Here is a 14,702-nt window from a genome sequence, read left to right as displayed (position 1 = left end):
TGATTTTTATGAAAACTAATTTTAGATGAGAATTCCCAATTTCTCGTTACTCCTGATTATTTTGAATAGTATACAGGATTTGTCTAATGTTAACCTCCCAAAAGTACTAACTAGATTGTCTTTTTCACCAAGAAAAAATATTGAAGTTGAAAATCAAAGTATTTTTTCACTGTATAAATTGTGACACATAACAAAAAAATATTCATATCATTGTAAAATCAATACAGAATCGAATGTATGTAAATTATCAAATAAATATATTCATCGATTGAAAAACTTACCTTGATTAATTTTGATGAAAATGTTTTACAAAAATCCATTTATTTATGAGATAATGACTTTAAACTTTAAAGTAATAAAAAAAATCATCGTTGTGATTAATTCTTTTAACTTATGAGGTTAGTCCGGTAGATATTAATGAAAAAAATTCCACGACGGTTTCGCGTGTACTAAAGTGAGATGATAATATTCAACTTCGAACAGTGCTTTTTATGAATATATAGATGTGTTTATCGTAGTATTAATCACAAATAAATTATAAAAACATAATATATGTCTTAATTATTATTCTAGTTTAAAGATTAAGAATTTCCTAAAATTATATTATAATAATTATAAAAATAACTTTAAAGTCAAAAATGATACCATCATATTTATAATTTACTTAAATATATATTTTCATTTTATTACACTAGCCATCAAGTTATACAGAACCAAAGACGTTTATTTGTATTTTTTTTTTTTTATGTCGTTAAAGCTATAAAATTTCATAGATCAATTTTTATGTCCTGACATATATGTTTAAAATGCCATTGTATTTTTTCATTGTACAATGAATTATAATACACAAACATAATGTTATTTGTTTTTATATGTAATACGTAAGATCGTTTTAAATGTTTTCATATTTATTTACTTTATGTGATCAGTTTATGAAAGAAAATTATTTCTATGTATTTAAATGTATGATATTTTTTTTTTGCTTTTTACTAGGTATGTTATGTTCTTTAATATATTAAAGCAAATAATAACAAATAACGTTAGAATTTATAACAAAATATAAACTTTTATTATTAAATTGTGTGTTAGTTTTATACATTTTTTTTTCAATATTTTATTTATCATTTTATTATATGTATCTCCTGCATACAAATCAATATCTAATAATTATAATATGAATTAATATATTACATAATTTAATTTCAATAAAAAGTTACCTGCATTTATTTACTAAAGCCTTACTATTTTGGATATTAAAACAACAAAACGAAAAACTAATATTGTCAAATGATAACGCTTACCGACTTTTTTATTTTTTAGTTGACTACATACTGCAACCTTATTCTACAACTCGAGTTAGATGACAGTTTTAGTACCCTTGACAAATATTTTTTTTATTATTTTCAATCACGCAAAAATGAATTTTTTGCCCCTCAAACTTTAGCGGCTTAATAAATTACGTATATGAGTATAATTAAAATAATTTATGTGGCTTGGCGTGGCGCGTTGGCTCTTACCAGTTGCGGAATGCAACTGGAAGTAACGGCCACAGCTACTAGCTCCCGGATGGGTGACCACTCGGGATCATAGTGGTTAAAAACCTTGCCACACATACATGTGTTTGCTGTCAACCGTAACAATCGTAAAAAACAACCTACCGTACCAACCTTATCCCTACCACACTTCATAACAGCTAATGGCCCTAGTTGCCGGGTTTAAGTTCAATAAAAAAAAAAAATTTACATTTTCAAGTTTTTTTGTTAGGTTAAAATATGTCTTTTTCGATTCTTGTCAGATACTAAATTTAAAATATATATTATAGGTAGCTTAATAAACTCATTAGTTAAAAACTATATTAATTAACAGAATTCAATTTATAAATATATGATATCATCATGTTTAACGAGTATTAACCATGTTTATTATAATACTGTAAAATTTACACCACAGTTGATAAATAAGAGTATTCTAATGTGAAAATTAAATATCATATGATCAGAATTAAGGAGTACGATAAAATGTTTCACGAATTCGTATTTTTAAAGTATTGTAATGTTGAAAATTACATTTTTAGTAGAGATGCTTTTAAAAAAATAATAAAATAAACAATATGACTTAATAGGTACTATGAAATAAATTGTTTTAAGGTCATATTTCCATCTTATAAAATTTGATAACTAACAAAAAAATATAGAACTAAATATAAGTCTGGAAGAAGATTATTATTATATAAAACTGTGTTACTTGCAGTATGTATTTTTAAAATTGAATAAAATAGAATAATTTTTAACTTAATACAAGTTAGCGAAGACAGTTGAAAACAGTCTTATAAAAACTGATCTTATTAATTGGATATATAATTTGATTTATATAAATACATTTAAGCGTACATTATGGAACAATTAATACTTACAGCCATAGAAACTTCTTAAAAATTAATTTTTATAAATCACTTAAATTTGTATGCAAACCATATCTTATAAAATAATACAATATGACGTATTGTTCATTGTATAAACTTTTTTATCCCATCTAAAAAATTGTTGATACATAAAAAAAGTTAGGTATATAATACTAATTAAATAATAGAAATAATAATCATATAAGATCTTTTCTCTTATTTTACTTAAAACACAAATTTATTTCTAGCTTTTATTAACGCTTTTAATAAATTAGGTATACATTATATATGTTACCGGCAAAGTGGTGAATATAGGCACTTTAGGAATTCTCTAGAATTCCTTGAACTTTTTGGCAATGTATTAAATTTGAATGGTAATTCATATTATGTCTAGGTATTCTATATAATTCTTGAGATTTCTATATAACCTGACATGGTAATGTGTTAAATCAGAATATGTTTTTTATTATTTTTATTTATTTATTACAGCATATAGTTGAAGCATGATATTTAGAAATACATAAAATATTATTTTTTACATATAAACATTTTTTTAGATTGACTTTTTCAATTTATCATTCGATAAATGAACAGTATTTTTCAACTTTTTTCAATTTTTCTTTAGTTCAACATAAAACCGTTAAGACATTTTAATATATCTCAGTACGACAAACACTTTTACAAAAGTGAAAAGAAATAATATTTTTAAAGACGTATTTTGAATTTTCTCGTTCACAAGAATAGCATGATTATATTATGATTAGCTAATAATAACGATAATACATCGCACACATGTTGTATGTAATAGCATAATCGTCAAGATAATCATTAATCATTGATTACAGAGATACACTAGGTACAAATCTAAGTTTTATATTAGTTATTTATACTTCTTCTGTTTGAGATTAGGTGATTTATAGAATACCTAGTCAATGTATTACAATCTATAACTTTCCTGCTCATTTTTGGTATTCTTTAGAATACCTGGGATTTCTATATAATACCGGATTCAACATATTGCCGGTATTATACATTTATATATATTTAAGCTATATAGTATATACAAGTTTATATTTTTTAGATGCAATTTGTACGTAGTCAACAATAAGATATGATCTTTGATGAATCTTTATCACGTAAATTATAAGTGCTCATATCAATGAAGAAAAATTTGAATTATTTAAATTGTTTTCTACAACATCTCAACTTTAAGAATATGATTGATTGAAGTAGATTTGATAAGTTAATTAAAATTTAAATAAAAAGTAGTATTGATGATATATTTTTTTATTAGGTTACTTTACTACTTTTTAATGTATAATCTTTTAAGCTTAAAAAATAAATATAATTGGTAATATTATACGCGTAAATAGCTGTTTGTTTTTATAGAACCACCATGTAAACTAATAAATTATAATTTTATTTGTGAGAAAAAAACAAATCTATTTTTTTTTATATCTCACATAGTTTATGCTTAATAAAAATACATTTTAAATTTTAAAAAAATAACACTTTTAAATTATATAAAAAATTGTTTTTTACAAAACAGATAAGTATTTATTTTCTTTCTTAGAAAATAAAAATCATGTTTTTTTTGTCTATTTTCAAGTCAAGTCACAACCAACGAAATAAGGAAACACGCTCTGACAGCTTCATTTATTTTGGCAACTATTTTAGGTCGTTACGTTATGACACAATTATTTTTAATTTTTATTTTCATATACAATTCAATTCCCATTTCTTTCATTTAACTAATGAATGCATTTTTAACGATTGATATAACTCAAGTCCCAACTTTATATAAATGTTCACAAAAAATAATTAAATAAGTATACATTTTACAAATAAAAGTATACTTGTTTTTTTTTTTAAATTTTTTGTTGTATGCTTAAATATTTATAATGTAAATATTATCTATTAACCGTTTCAAATTGAACTGAGATAGTAATGTATTGTCTAGACTTTATAAAATCTTGTGGCATTTTAAATAGCCTCCTGAAAACTTATTTATTAGTTTTATAACTGTAAGTATAAATTGTAAATCAAACTTATACTTTGAAATAAGAATCTAAAATTTAGATATATTTAATGTACTTTAATATTTTATCGTGATAAGAGTTAAAATAACCTTCTTTGTAATGTGAATAGACCTTACGTATGAAGATAAAAATAAAATTATAAATTTTTTTAACTAAACTTTGATACGACAAAGTTATAGAGAAAATGTGCTGTAGCCTGTGATATTATTAATCTTTTTATGATGATGTTAAACAAACAGTGGTCCACTGGTTTAAATTTCTAATATTTTGAAAGTCATATAAATATTATCTATGCATATTGCATATACTAAATTTGAAGCTATGTAATTATGATGATTAATAGAACAGGAATGAGAAGATAAAGTTTGATAAAAGATTATCAAACTTGTAGAACGAAAAATTAATTAACCTAAGTGATACGAAAGGAACGAAAGTATTCATTTAATTTAGAGAAGAACTAATTGAAATATTTTATTTTCAACAGACAACATCTCTCTAAAGTTCGATGTTCATAAACAATGCAAATCAATATTTTTATGATACTGTATTGTTAAATTTAGTTTTTTAAATTATACAAACAAAAAATAAACTTTTATAACAATATTGTATACATTTTATAAACTTTTCCAACTATAGTATAAAAATACAATTGAACAGTTTAACATTTTAATTTTTGTTGTTATTTTGTTTTAGCTGTTAATGTCTCTGGTTTTTTTAATACTAAAACACGTTTAAATATCAGATAAAAGTTTATTTTGAAAAATCTTGGAAATTATACTGTACCATCGATTCTGTTTTTTCTTAACAAAAAAAAAAACTTTTTTATTTATCATGGACACTGCCAAGAAAAAAAAAATCTACAAAGTTTATGGGTAGTAGAACTGAAAGTAATTTTATATGCATTACAATATTATAAAAAAGTCTCAGTTTTGGTATAAATTATTATTTTTATTTTACATGGTAAAGTCTGTTTATTCCAATTATTTTGTCTTAAAATCTTTGATAAAAACTCGCGTATATTTAATAAACAAGTTTAAATATTTATATATATTTAAGTAGTCGCTTTTTACATTTAAAAATTATATTATATTAAATATACTCAATTTTAATAAAATAAAAAACGTAAATCCTCATTTGATACGTATTACAGTTATATATATACATACAAAATTATTCCACAAAACTTACAGTTTATTGTACAAATGTTTGTTTTCAAGTAAACATTGCTTATATTGTTATATTAACTATTAGTTTATATCCTTTTAGGATTAAATTGTTGAAACCGAATTTCGTGAATCTTGAAAAGGCGTGTCTTTTGTAAAGTGTAAGGGATCGGGTTAGTTCGACTTATCCAGAATTATAGCGGAAAACTTTAATCATTTTCTTTTATGACTTTCCTATACTATATATTTTTGTTATAGACATAATATCAGCATTGAAATAATACTATCTCGCTGAGGAATATAATTTTGTGTGCAGAACTTTTTTAATTTGTGTTGTAGTTTTAAAACGTTTGATATTGAATTCATATTTATGTATGAGATTGTACCAAGTGCATGTAGTCAATGGTTTCGTATTTGCTCGTTTTATTTGTTATTGTTGATAAACAAATAATTTTTTAGTAAAATCGACATTTAGAACATAAAATAAATAAAAAACTACTTGTATTTTATTTCTAGAGAAATGCATTATTTTGCCTTTTTAAAATCTATAATAATATCGTTTTGATTCAGAACAATATACATTGTTTTTATAAATTTTTTTAGTTGTTATAACATGTAATATATAAAAACAATATTTAAAAGTTGCAATTGTAAATGTTAGTTAATTATATGAACACGATTACTCCATTTCTGTTTATCAGTATTAGTATATACATAATATAAATATTATACATTTTAAATAACTGTATCACACAATAATATATTTCAGTATAAATGCATTATATAATGTGTTCTACATAAAAGCACCTACATCGATACAGCCATTCATTCAACACAGTTTATATACAACAACTAGTTATCTACCAAAAACAACGTTTTATATACTCACTATAAATGCGTTGACCACAACGATGCTCGAGATATTATACTAACACATAATATTATATTATACGGGTACAATAAAATATTGACGTCGTTTCTGTGTTCTGTGTGAACTCGATTTGTGGGGTATGGGTCGCATATTACATACTATTATAGGGATGCACTGTTACAGTTGGAGAGGATTTACAGTAGACTTGAATAATATTTCTGGTACCTATAATAATAATATTACGAGAGAGTTTTACGACTAAATTATAGAATTATATTGTGATAATAGTGGTACAGTTTTAATAACCATTTTATTATTGAGATACTCGACTAAATAAATAGAAAGTGCATATTTTTGATTTTCAACACTTCCTGTTATTTTATATTATTCATAAAGAGGTTTTATATGAATATTTCTATTTATACTATCAATAACAAATTTTAAGATTAAATCTATTTACGTTTCTATTTCGTTTAATCATTTAAATATGATATTGTTGTATACTTATTGCATCAAAAAAATATTATTCATGTATTACATTACATATAGTTTGACTTTTGATATATCAATAATGTAAAGCAATATAACATAACTTGGTATACCTAGTGTTATATATACAATTTTAAATTACAATTCACGTGTACTGAGCACCCGCTAACTTCTCGGAAATTATTCTTCTAATAAAATCAAAACATCGCTATAAAACCATAGAACTAGACAAAGTTGTAGAACGCCACAATATAATATACGTTTCCAAACATGATTTTTGTATCTAATGCACAAAGTGTTTAGAGAACATTTCTTTGTTTAGCTATGCTGACTGATTTTTAAAACTTAAATATTATTTATACATAGCTTAAAAAATAAACATGTGATAATCTAATGATAAAAAGTAAGTACTTAGGTAATCAGTGATTACAAATTAAAATATTTTGCCACGTATAAACATACTAGTTATGACTTACGATAATTAAATATCATGTGTTCATTTATATTGAGTATGCAGTTAAGTTCCGTATAAATAAAATATTAAAATAAAAATTTGTTTGTAATTTCATTAAAGCATACCCTTAACACGCATCGCGATTGGTCGCGCTAGTCAACTAGAATGTACTCACTGTACGTACGTTTATTGTAGTATTGTCGAGGAGTGACATGGGTGTCATATTAAAGACATCGACGAGTTGTGTTATTGGACATTGCAATACGACAAGTACAAGTCGTTCGTCGAGTTGATTGACAGGCACACATCGCGAGGACTGATAACGGATAATAATAATAATTAATGATACACAAACGGATCGTTTAGTGCGTCGTGTAATGTGTTCGTATCGTATATTCGTAAACTTAGACACATAATCTAAATATTGTATTAAATGTATGCGTATGAGATGGAAAGTAAAAGTTGGAAATGTCGCCCGTTGGATAGACGAAAACAGCGCATACAAAGTGTGCACACGTGTACTGTTATCAAGTCGCTTTTTGTCATTGCGACAATGCCAATGGTTCAGTTGACAGAGTACGTCTCCTATTTTCGGGACGTAAGAAATCAGTTTTATGAAAAAATGTATGATTGACGTGATAATCACATGGGCGTATCACGGGATTTGATGTGCAATAGCCAATAGGTGTTTTTTGGTTGAATGTTGTCGTGCGTATATATATCACAAATAGCTAGGTGCTACCTAATCCATTTCTATTATATATCGTACGCATACGACTCCTCCGTGCATTTCGTTTTAATAGTTATACGCCGATCAACAAAAATCATATCAAGAGACGGATTAAAACATTGAAATGGACTTATTTTTAGTCATTATAATCTTCATAATGTTTAAAAAATATGATAAATATTTATAGTATTTAATCGCGTGTTCACTTCTTATAATCTGTGAAGGTTGGATTGTCGTATTATATAGTTTTTTTTTTTTTTTTTATTTAACGTACAAATATTTTTGATAATAATATATATTTTTTACGAACATACGTTTAATATCAATAGAATAGCTAAAAATTCAATTTGCCACAATTTAAATATACTATAAGTTTTACTAGCCCTTCAGATTCTCTTCATATTCCACGATAAATGTCATACTTTTTATCATATCGCTGATCGTGTATCACATACGTATATGTCATTCCTAAATCATCAGCCATTTAAATAATGGGTGTTCCTGTTAACATCAATTGTAACATATGAATACCATCTATCAATTCCAATTCAATTTTGATGTTGGGCGTTTCCAACCATAACAGTATTTTACAAAGTATTTATTTTTTATTATTATTATGTAATTGATCAAAATTCCTAAACAAATCATAGTTATTATAAAACGTACCTATAGTGTTATAACTCGATGGTCATAATTAATTTTTCTGTATCTATAAAAGTATCATATATTATACCTATTATTTTTTATGTAATATATATAAATAACTATATTCTAGTTTTTTAGGTAAACATTTGCTTATATTTTGTATCTTGTTTGACCATCTTTTTTCTTATACTTATCTAATAAAAATCTCTAGTCATTTACTCCATAAAAACATTTGTCTATAATACCTATGTATATTTAACTTTTTATAGTTTTCTATCATTTAATATAGGTGCAGCCAATAAATCTTGCCCCTCACGTAGATATAGAATAACATCCATTTGAAATACTTTTTAAATTTTTTGTAGATAATTTTTAATTATTATAATTGCTAGTTTAGACATAAAAAAATTTAAAGGTTCATATTTTTGGAGCTTATAGTATGGCATGACATTAATAAAAAAATATTTGTGATTAGTATTCAGTAATTAACTTTCTATAACTTTAATTCATCCAGTTAGTTGGGACTTATTTAGTTCCATTTAAATATATTATTTGTATGAGTAATAATTTATATACGGCTCTTTCTTTGTACACATTTAATGAACCATTAATTTTATGATTTGTACGATTTGATATCATATAAATAGTATAATTTTAATTCCTGTAAAATATAAATGTATTGGTAAAAAAACATTTACTATTTAATACCATAATCTAATTTATAATTAAATAAATTTTAACTCATCAAAGTCTTCCTATCCTAGAATTCAAAGATTCCTCTACATTCTGATATGTTATAAACTATATCAATTCCTGATGATACTTAACTTAATCAGACAGCACATATACTCTTATATACTTAATGTAATTTTTTTTAATAATTCCAAAGATATTTAAAATAAATGGCAACTAAGCAAGTAAAACATACTTAAGAATATATATTGTAGCATATAACAATAAAAATAATAATTTAATGGTAAAGAAACAGAATATTTAAAAAATTTTTGTATTACCGCATAAGTCTCCGACATCAGTGTCAGTTAAGTCTTATAAGATCAAGGTAGTATCTTTTTTTTTTTTTTGTAAGATAGTATGAATATCTTATTAGATACTTTAAAAGAACAAAATGGATATTTTAAATATTAATTATTGTTGAAAATATATTAATTTTAGATTTTTAGTGGAACAATTAATTTATTGGTTACGAAATAATGTATTTTGTGTGTATGTGTCTAATGATTTAGAAAAATTAAAATTAAATTTTCAACTCTGTTTAAAATAATTGGAAGATCTAACAAAAACAGCAAAACACAATAATAAATAAAGGGTCATCAGTTTTCAAAAAAATCTATTTTTTTCGTAATTTATAAATTAATAATTGTAAAGAATAAATTATATTTTCAACAAATCATAAATCTCGTATATTTGATATTTTTTTTTCTTTTATTTTTAGAAAATATTTTTGCTATTTAATCTCTTTATTGCCTATTGTAATGAGCTGAGTTACGATACTATTTAAGTTAAGACAATAAATTATATATATTTTTATAAATATAGGTACTAATTATTTATTTAAAATTAAAAAAGTAGAAGATAAGTAACTATTTTTAATTATAAGTTAGGAATTCCATTTAATTGCAATATTATTGTCAAATTCCATAATGTATTAGCTGTGTTCTGGTTTAACCACTAATAGTTAATACATTAATGTTTATTCAGTGTATAATATATATTTATACTATATATTATGATTTCACCCGATTTTAAAATTTTTAGAAAAGTTTTAAAAATATCTATAGGTAGGTATGATACTATTAATTTAATACAATTTAAATTTTAAAGTGTTAATCATTTTTGTTTCAAGTAAAGTTTGAATTATTTAGAATATTTACTTAAGTATTTTGTTTTATTTTTTTTTCTGTATAATTTATATTTTCAAAATATTAAAAACAGAAAAAATGTATTTCTGTAGTTAATGATTAAATTATTTTCAGTATGGATTTTGCTACCGTAGCGGATACATGTGTGTATCACACTCTATAACGTTCATTTCTTCTATAGTGATCGTATTTCATTTCGTTATTATGCAACATATAATAAGTATATAATTTTGTGTTTAGAGCATATATATTATGTTATCGTTTCAATCACCTTCTGAAACAAATTTAAAACAGCATTTTTTTCGCATTTCAGTTCTCCTAAATATGGGGAAAAAAATCAAATCATCCAATCCAATTTATTTTACTGTTTTGTCAACATACTTTTTTTCCTTACTACACATGCCGATACAATGTCATAATAGATACACTTCACCATTTAACAATTTTATTTGATATATAAAATGCTTTGGTGGAGCTAGGATACTCAATTTTACGTGTGGTTAATATTAAAAAAAGCCAACGGCTGCTACCATTTTTTCACGTCTAACTGTATTTGATGATAATAATCAAGAAATTTTAAATATCTTTAATCTACTCAATTTCATTATGATTATCAAAAACCACACATTAGTTTTAGTGATCCACCTTATCGCCATAATTTCCAAGCATATGATCAAATTTACCTACCAAGGTGCGTAAAATGTAGCGAAGATCATCAAATTGTGCACAGCACTAAAAATCGTAGTCTCTAGCTAAACGTGCTTTATGCTCTTATGATCTTACAGCCTCCAATTTCGCAAAAAATTGATTGAAAAGTAATAAAATAAAAAAAATAAGCAAAGCAGAAAATTAAAAACAAAAGCCTCGCACTAATCGTCACGTCACCAAATCCAATTCGAGCTTATTGTGTGCAACATAACTGTAACTCAACCTACAAACAGTATTTCCAAAAAAATTTCTAGTTTCCTGATCAAAATAAGATATTTATTAAATCCTCTTTTTTTTTTTTTCATCGTCCTTATAAATGAACACACAACGAATTCCCCATAATTATTATCTAAATCCAATTACCAATATTTAAGTTACTTACTGAACTCGTCATAACTAAAATAACATTATCTGTATTATTATATTTTTTTCTTTCTCAGTTATATATAATATTATACACTATACAGCCTAACGGTTAAATTATGCAATAATTTCAAAATGTATATGTTAATATTTTGACAAAATCATATTAATTATTGAGCAGTAATAGGTTTATACTAGAATCTAATAATATTAAAAAAAAAAAAAAATGATTTCCCAGTGGATGTGTCTATGACGTTCAACGAACGTGAATGGAGTTTAAAAAAAGATACAATAATTGTGAACGTGAACGAGCTCAGTTTTGAATTTAATTTTCTAAACACTCTTTAAATTTATACACGTATCTTATATTATACATTTAAAATCATCTAATTATGAGGTTTTAATTTTATTGTACAAAGTAGGTTATCTCTAAGTTCTTTCAATATCTATTTTTAATAGTCTATTTATAATATTATAGGAAATGGATTATGGGACATTTTTATTGAGTACAAACATAACGTACAGACGTAATAGATTGATTGTGTTAAAATTGGCATCTTAAAATCAACACACATGTTAAAAGTTATAAATATTATGAAAAATTAATTATAAGTTATGAGCTATCGCTGATAAATATTCATCAAATGTTCTACTATCAAATGTTTAGCATATTTTATTTATTTTCTCAGCGGTGTTATTATATTTCTCCCTTTTTTAAGGGTTTTTGCTCCAGTACGATAATGAACCATTTTCAGACAGTTTAAATTTTTTGCTTTTTGCTGGATTCTAATAAATTTCCAAATATTTGGGTGAATAGAATTTAATATAGATGAAAATCCATTATGACATCCCTCTACCAAATTGTTGTTTTTTGGAACGTTATATTCATTAGCATATAAATTCCAAATTGTAATTGAAAATTTTGGATTTTTCTTTACTCGTTTCAATTCACGAAAATTTATGATAATTAATTTTCCAGACGACCAATTTCAGACGACCGATTTTACCACTACTAATTTTATATGACCAATTTTGATGTTAGCTCATTTTCATAAGTGTACTTATTTTTTGTTTAAAATTAAAAAAAATAATAATAACGTTTTTTTTAGATTTAAAAATATAAAATTCAGTATAAGTTTTCTTATACATTTTTTTTTATTCAATGGCTTGAAAATATTGAAAATACATAGGTACAATTTTATTCGAGTACTTATATAAATTTGATACATCATGTGTAGTGATATTTAACAAAAACTATTCCATATCATGCACAAGGACTTATTGAATATTTTTGAACCTAATTTTTTAACTATTTTTGAAACTTAATATATCAACTTCGTGGTTTGTATTACAATAAATAATACTTAAGGTCAGAACCTTATGATAAACTTCCAACAATGCTTCTATGGACTTTTCAACATTTTATTGGATACTATTATTGGTTAACAAAATAAAAGTGATTTATAAAACTTATACATATGTCCAAATTGAATAGTACTTTTATAAATAAATAAATAAATAAATATAAAGTTAATTAGAATAAGAATATTTTGTACCTATTTAAAATGTCTTATAATTTATGGTTTTAGCATCTTCGTGTTTAATGGATATGATCGACAGGTCATTTATTTTAATCTCGAACTTAAATATAATTTTATTAGTTTCAGTTCAATAAAATTTCGTCTGAGGCGATGTCATAAGTAATGAAAGAAATGTTTAATATGTTGTACATATTATGTTAAGAAACTACAACCTTATAATTTTTTTTTTTGAATATTCCATTAATTAAAAAAAAATATATATAAATTAAATTAATTTTTTAGTTTAAAGATATGTATTAGTATCCATGAATTTTAAGAAGTAATAAACACAGAATATTTTTATTTATTTTTTTATTGTTACAGCATCAAATACAAGGTTATTAGCTTACAATAATAAGCTAAACACTGAATAATGATTGACGATAATATCAATGTTAATATTTTAATAAATATAACCGTTAAAGATCAGAGATACACACGCGAGACTAAATCATCGCTAACCAATTCGCCTATGAACAGTCCGTGACTAATGAAATATTGGTTATCTTTATTATCGAATACTCAAGTAGTGTCGTGATCGTGTTTTCGGTTATTTTTAGCGAGACTTAAATAACGAGAAAATAATGCAACATTTCCATACATTACTATTGATATTGTCTATTAAATAGTGTTATTATTGTAAATAGGTTTGTAAATGATAAATAATTCAATTAATTTTTAATAAAATAAAAGTAATAACAAGTATATGTTGAAAATGAATCTGCACACCTTTATTCAGTAATTTATTTTTTATATAATTTAATTTAAAATTAGCACTACTCTATAATTAACGACTTGGCCACATGCCTGGATTTATTTTCCTTATCATATTCCTTATTATTTTCAGATCTGTTGATAGATCTAGAATTATTATAAATGAAATTAAAAAAAAAAAAAAAAAATAGATTTTATTTATACTTGCTGATGAATAATTCTATATACATTATAATTATATACATGTTTATATCAATAAATCAATATGATGTTATAGCTTCATTTCACATTTGTGAAAATGAATAAAAGATGGATTACAATTTTACGATATTTCATTAGCTACACCCTACAGAACTGGGCCATTCAAAGGGTAATCGTTGAAAGAGAATGAATGATTTATTATTGTAAAAAAAAAAAATAAAAAAAAAAATTGTTCGTTGCGCCTTTCAATCGTTACAAATGTTCTCCAAATTTGTTACTTTGGGGGGTGTTGCATAGTAAAAACAGTCCCAAGAGGGTCAGCCAATTGATGTTGGGTTGAATTTGCAAACGCCTTGCTATTGTTCGAAATTACGTACACTCTCGACATATTATATCCAAAAACCTTTGGTAGTTTCAATAAACTACCAATCGAGTTCTAAGGAACCTTTTGCGTTAAATTCGAG

At 24.2% G+C, this 14,702-nt stretch overlaps 1 protein-coding gene across 2 annotated transcripts in view; it reads left to right on the top strand.

The window, feature by feature from the left end:
• LOC112603869 (head-specific guanylate cyclase) overlaps positions 1-14,702 on the top strand; it is a 238,542-nt gene that overhangs the window by 38,137 nt on the left and 185,703 nt on the right. The gene's annotated exons all lie outside the window — the stretch shown is intronic.

The sequence above is a fragment of the Melanaphis sacchari genome, unplaced genomic scaffold, assembly GCF_002803265.2.
Source record: "Melanaphis sacchari strain LSU unplaced genomic scaffold, SCAv2.0 Contig112_pilon_pilon, whole genome shotgun sequence".
NCBI lineage: Eukaryota > Metazoa > Arthropoda > Insecta > Hemiptera > Aphididae > Melanaphis > Melanaphis sacchari.
Note: the sequence above shows the minus strand (reverse complement) of the source record. Positions and strands in the feature narration are given on the sequence as shown.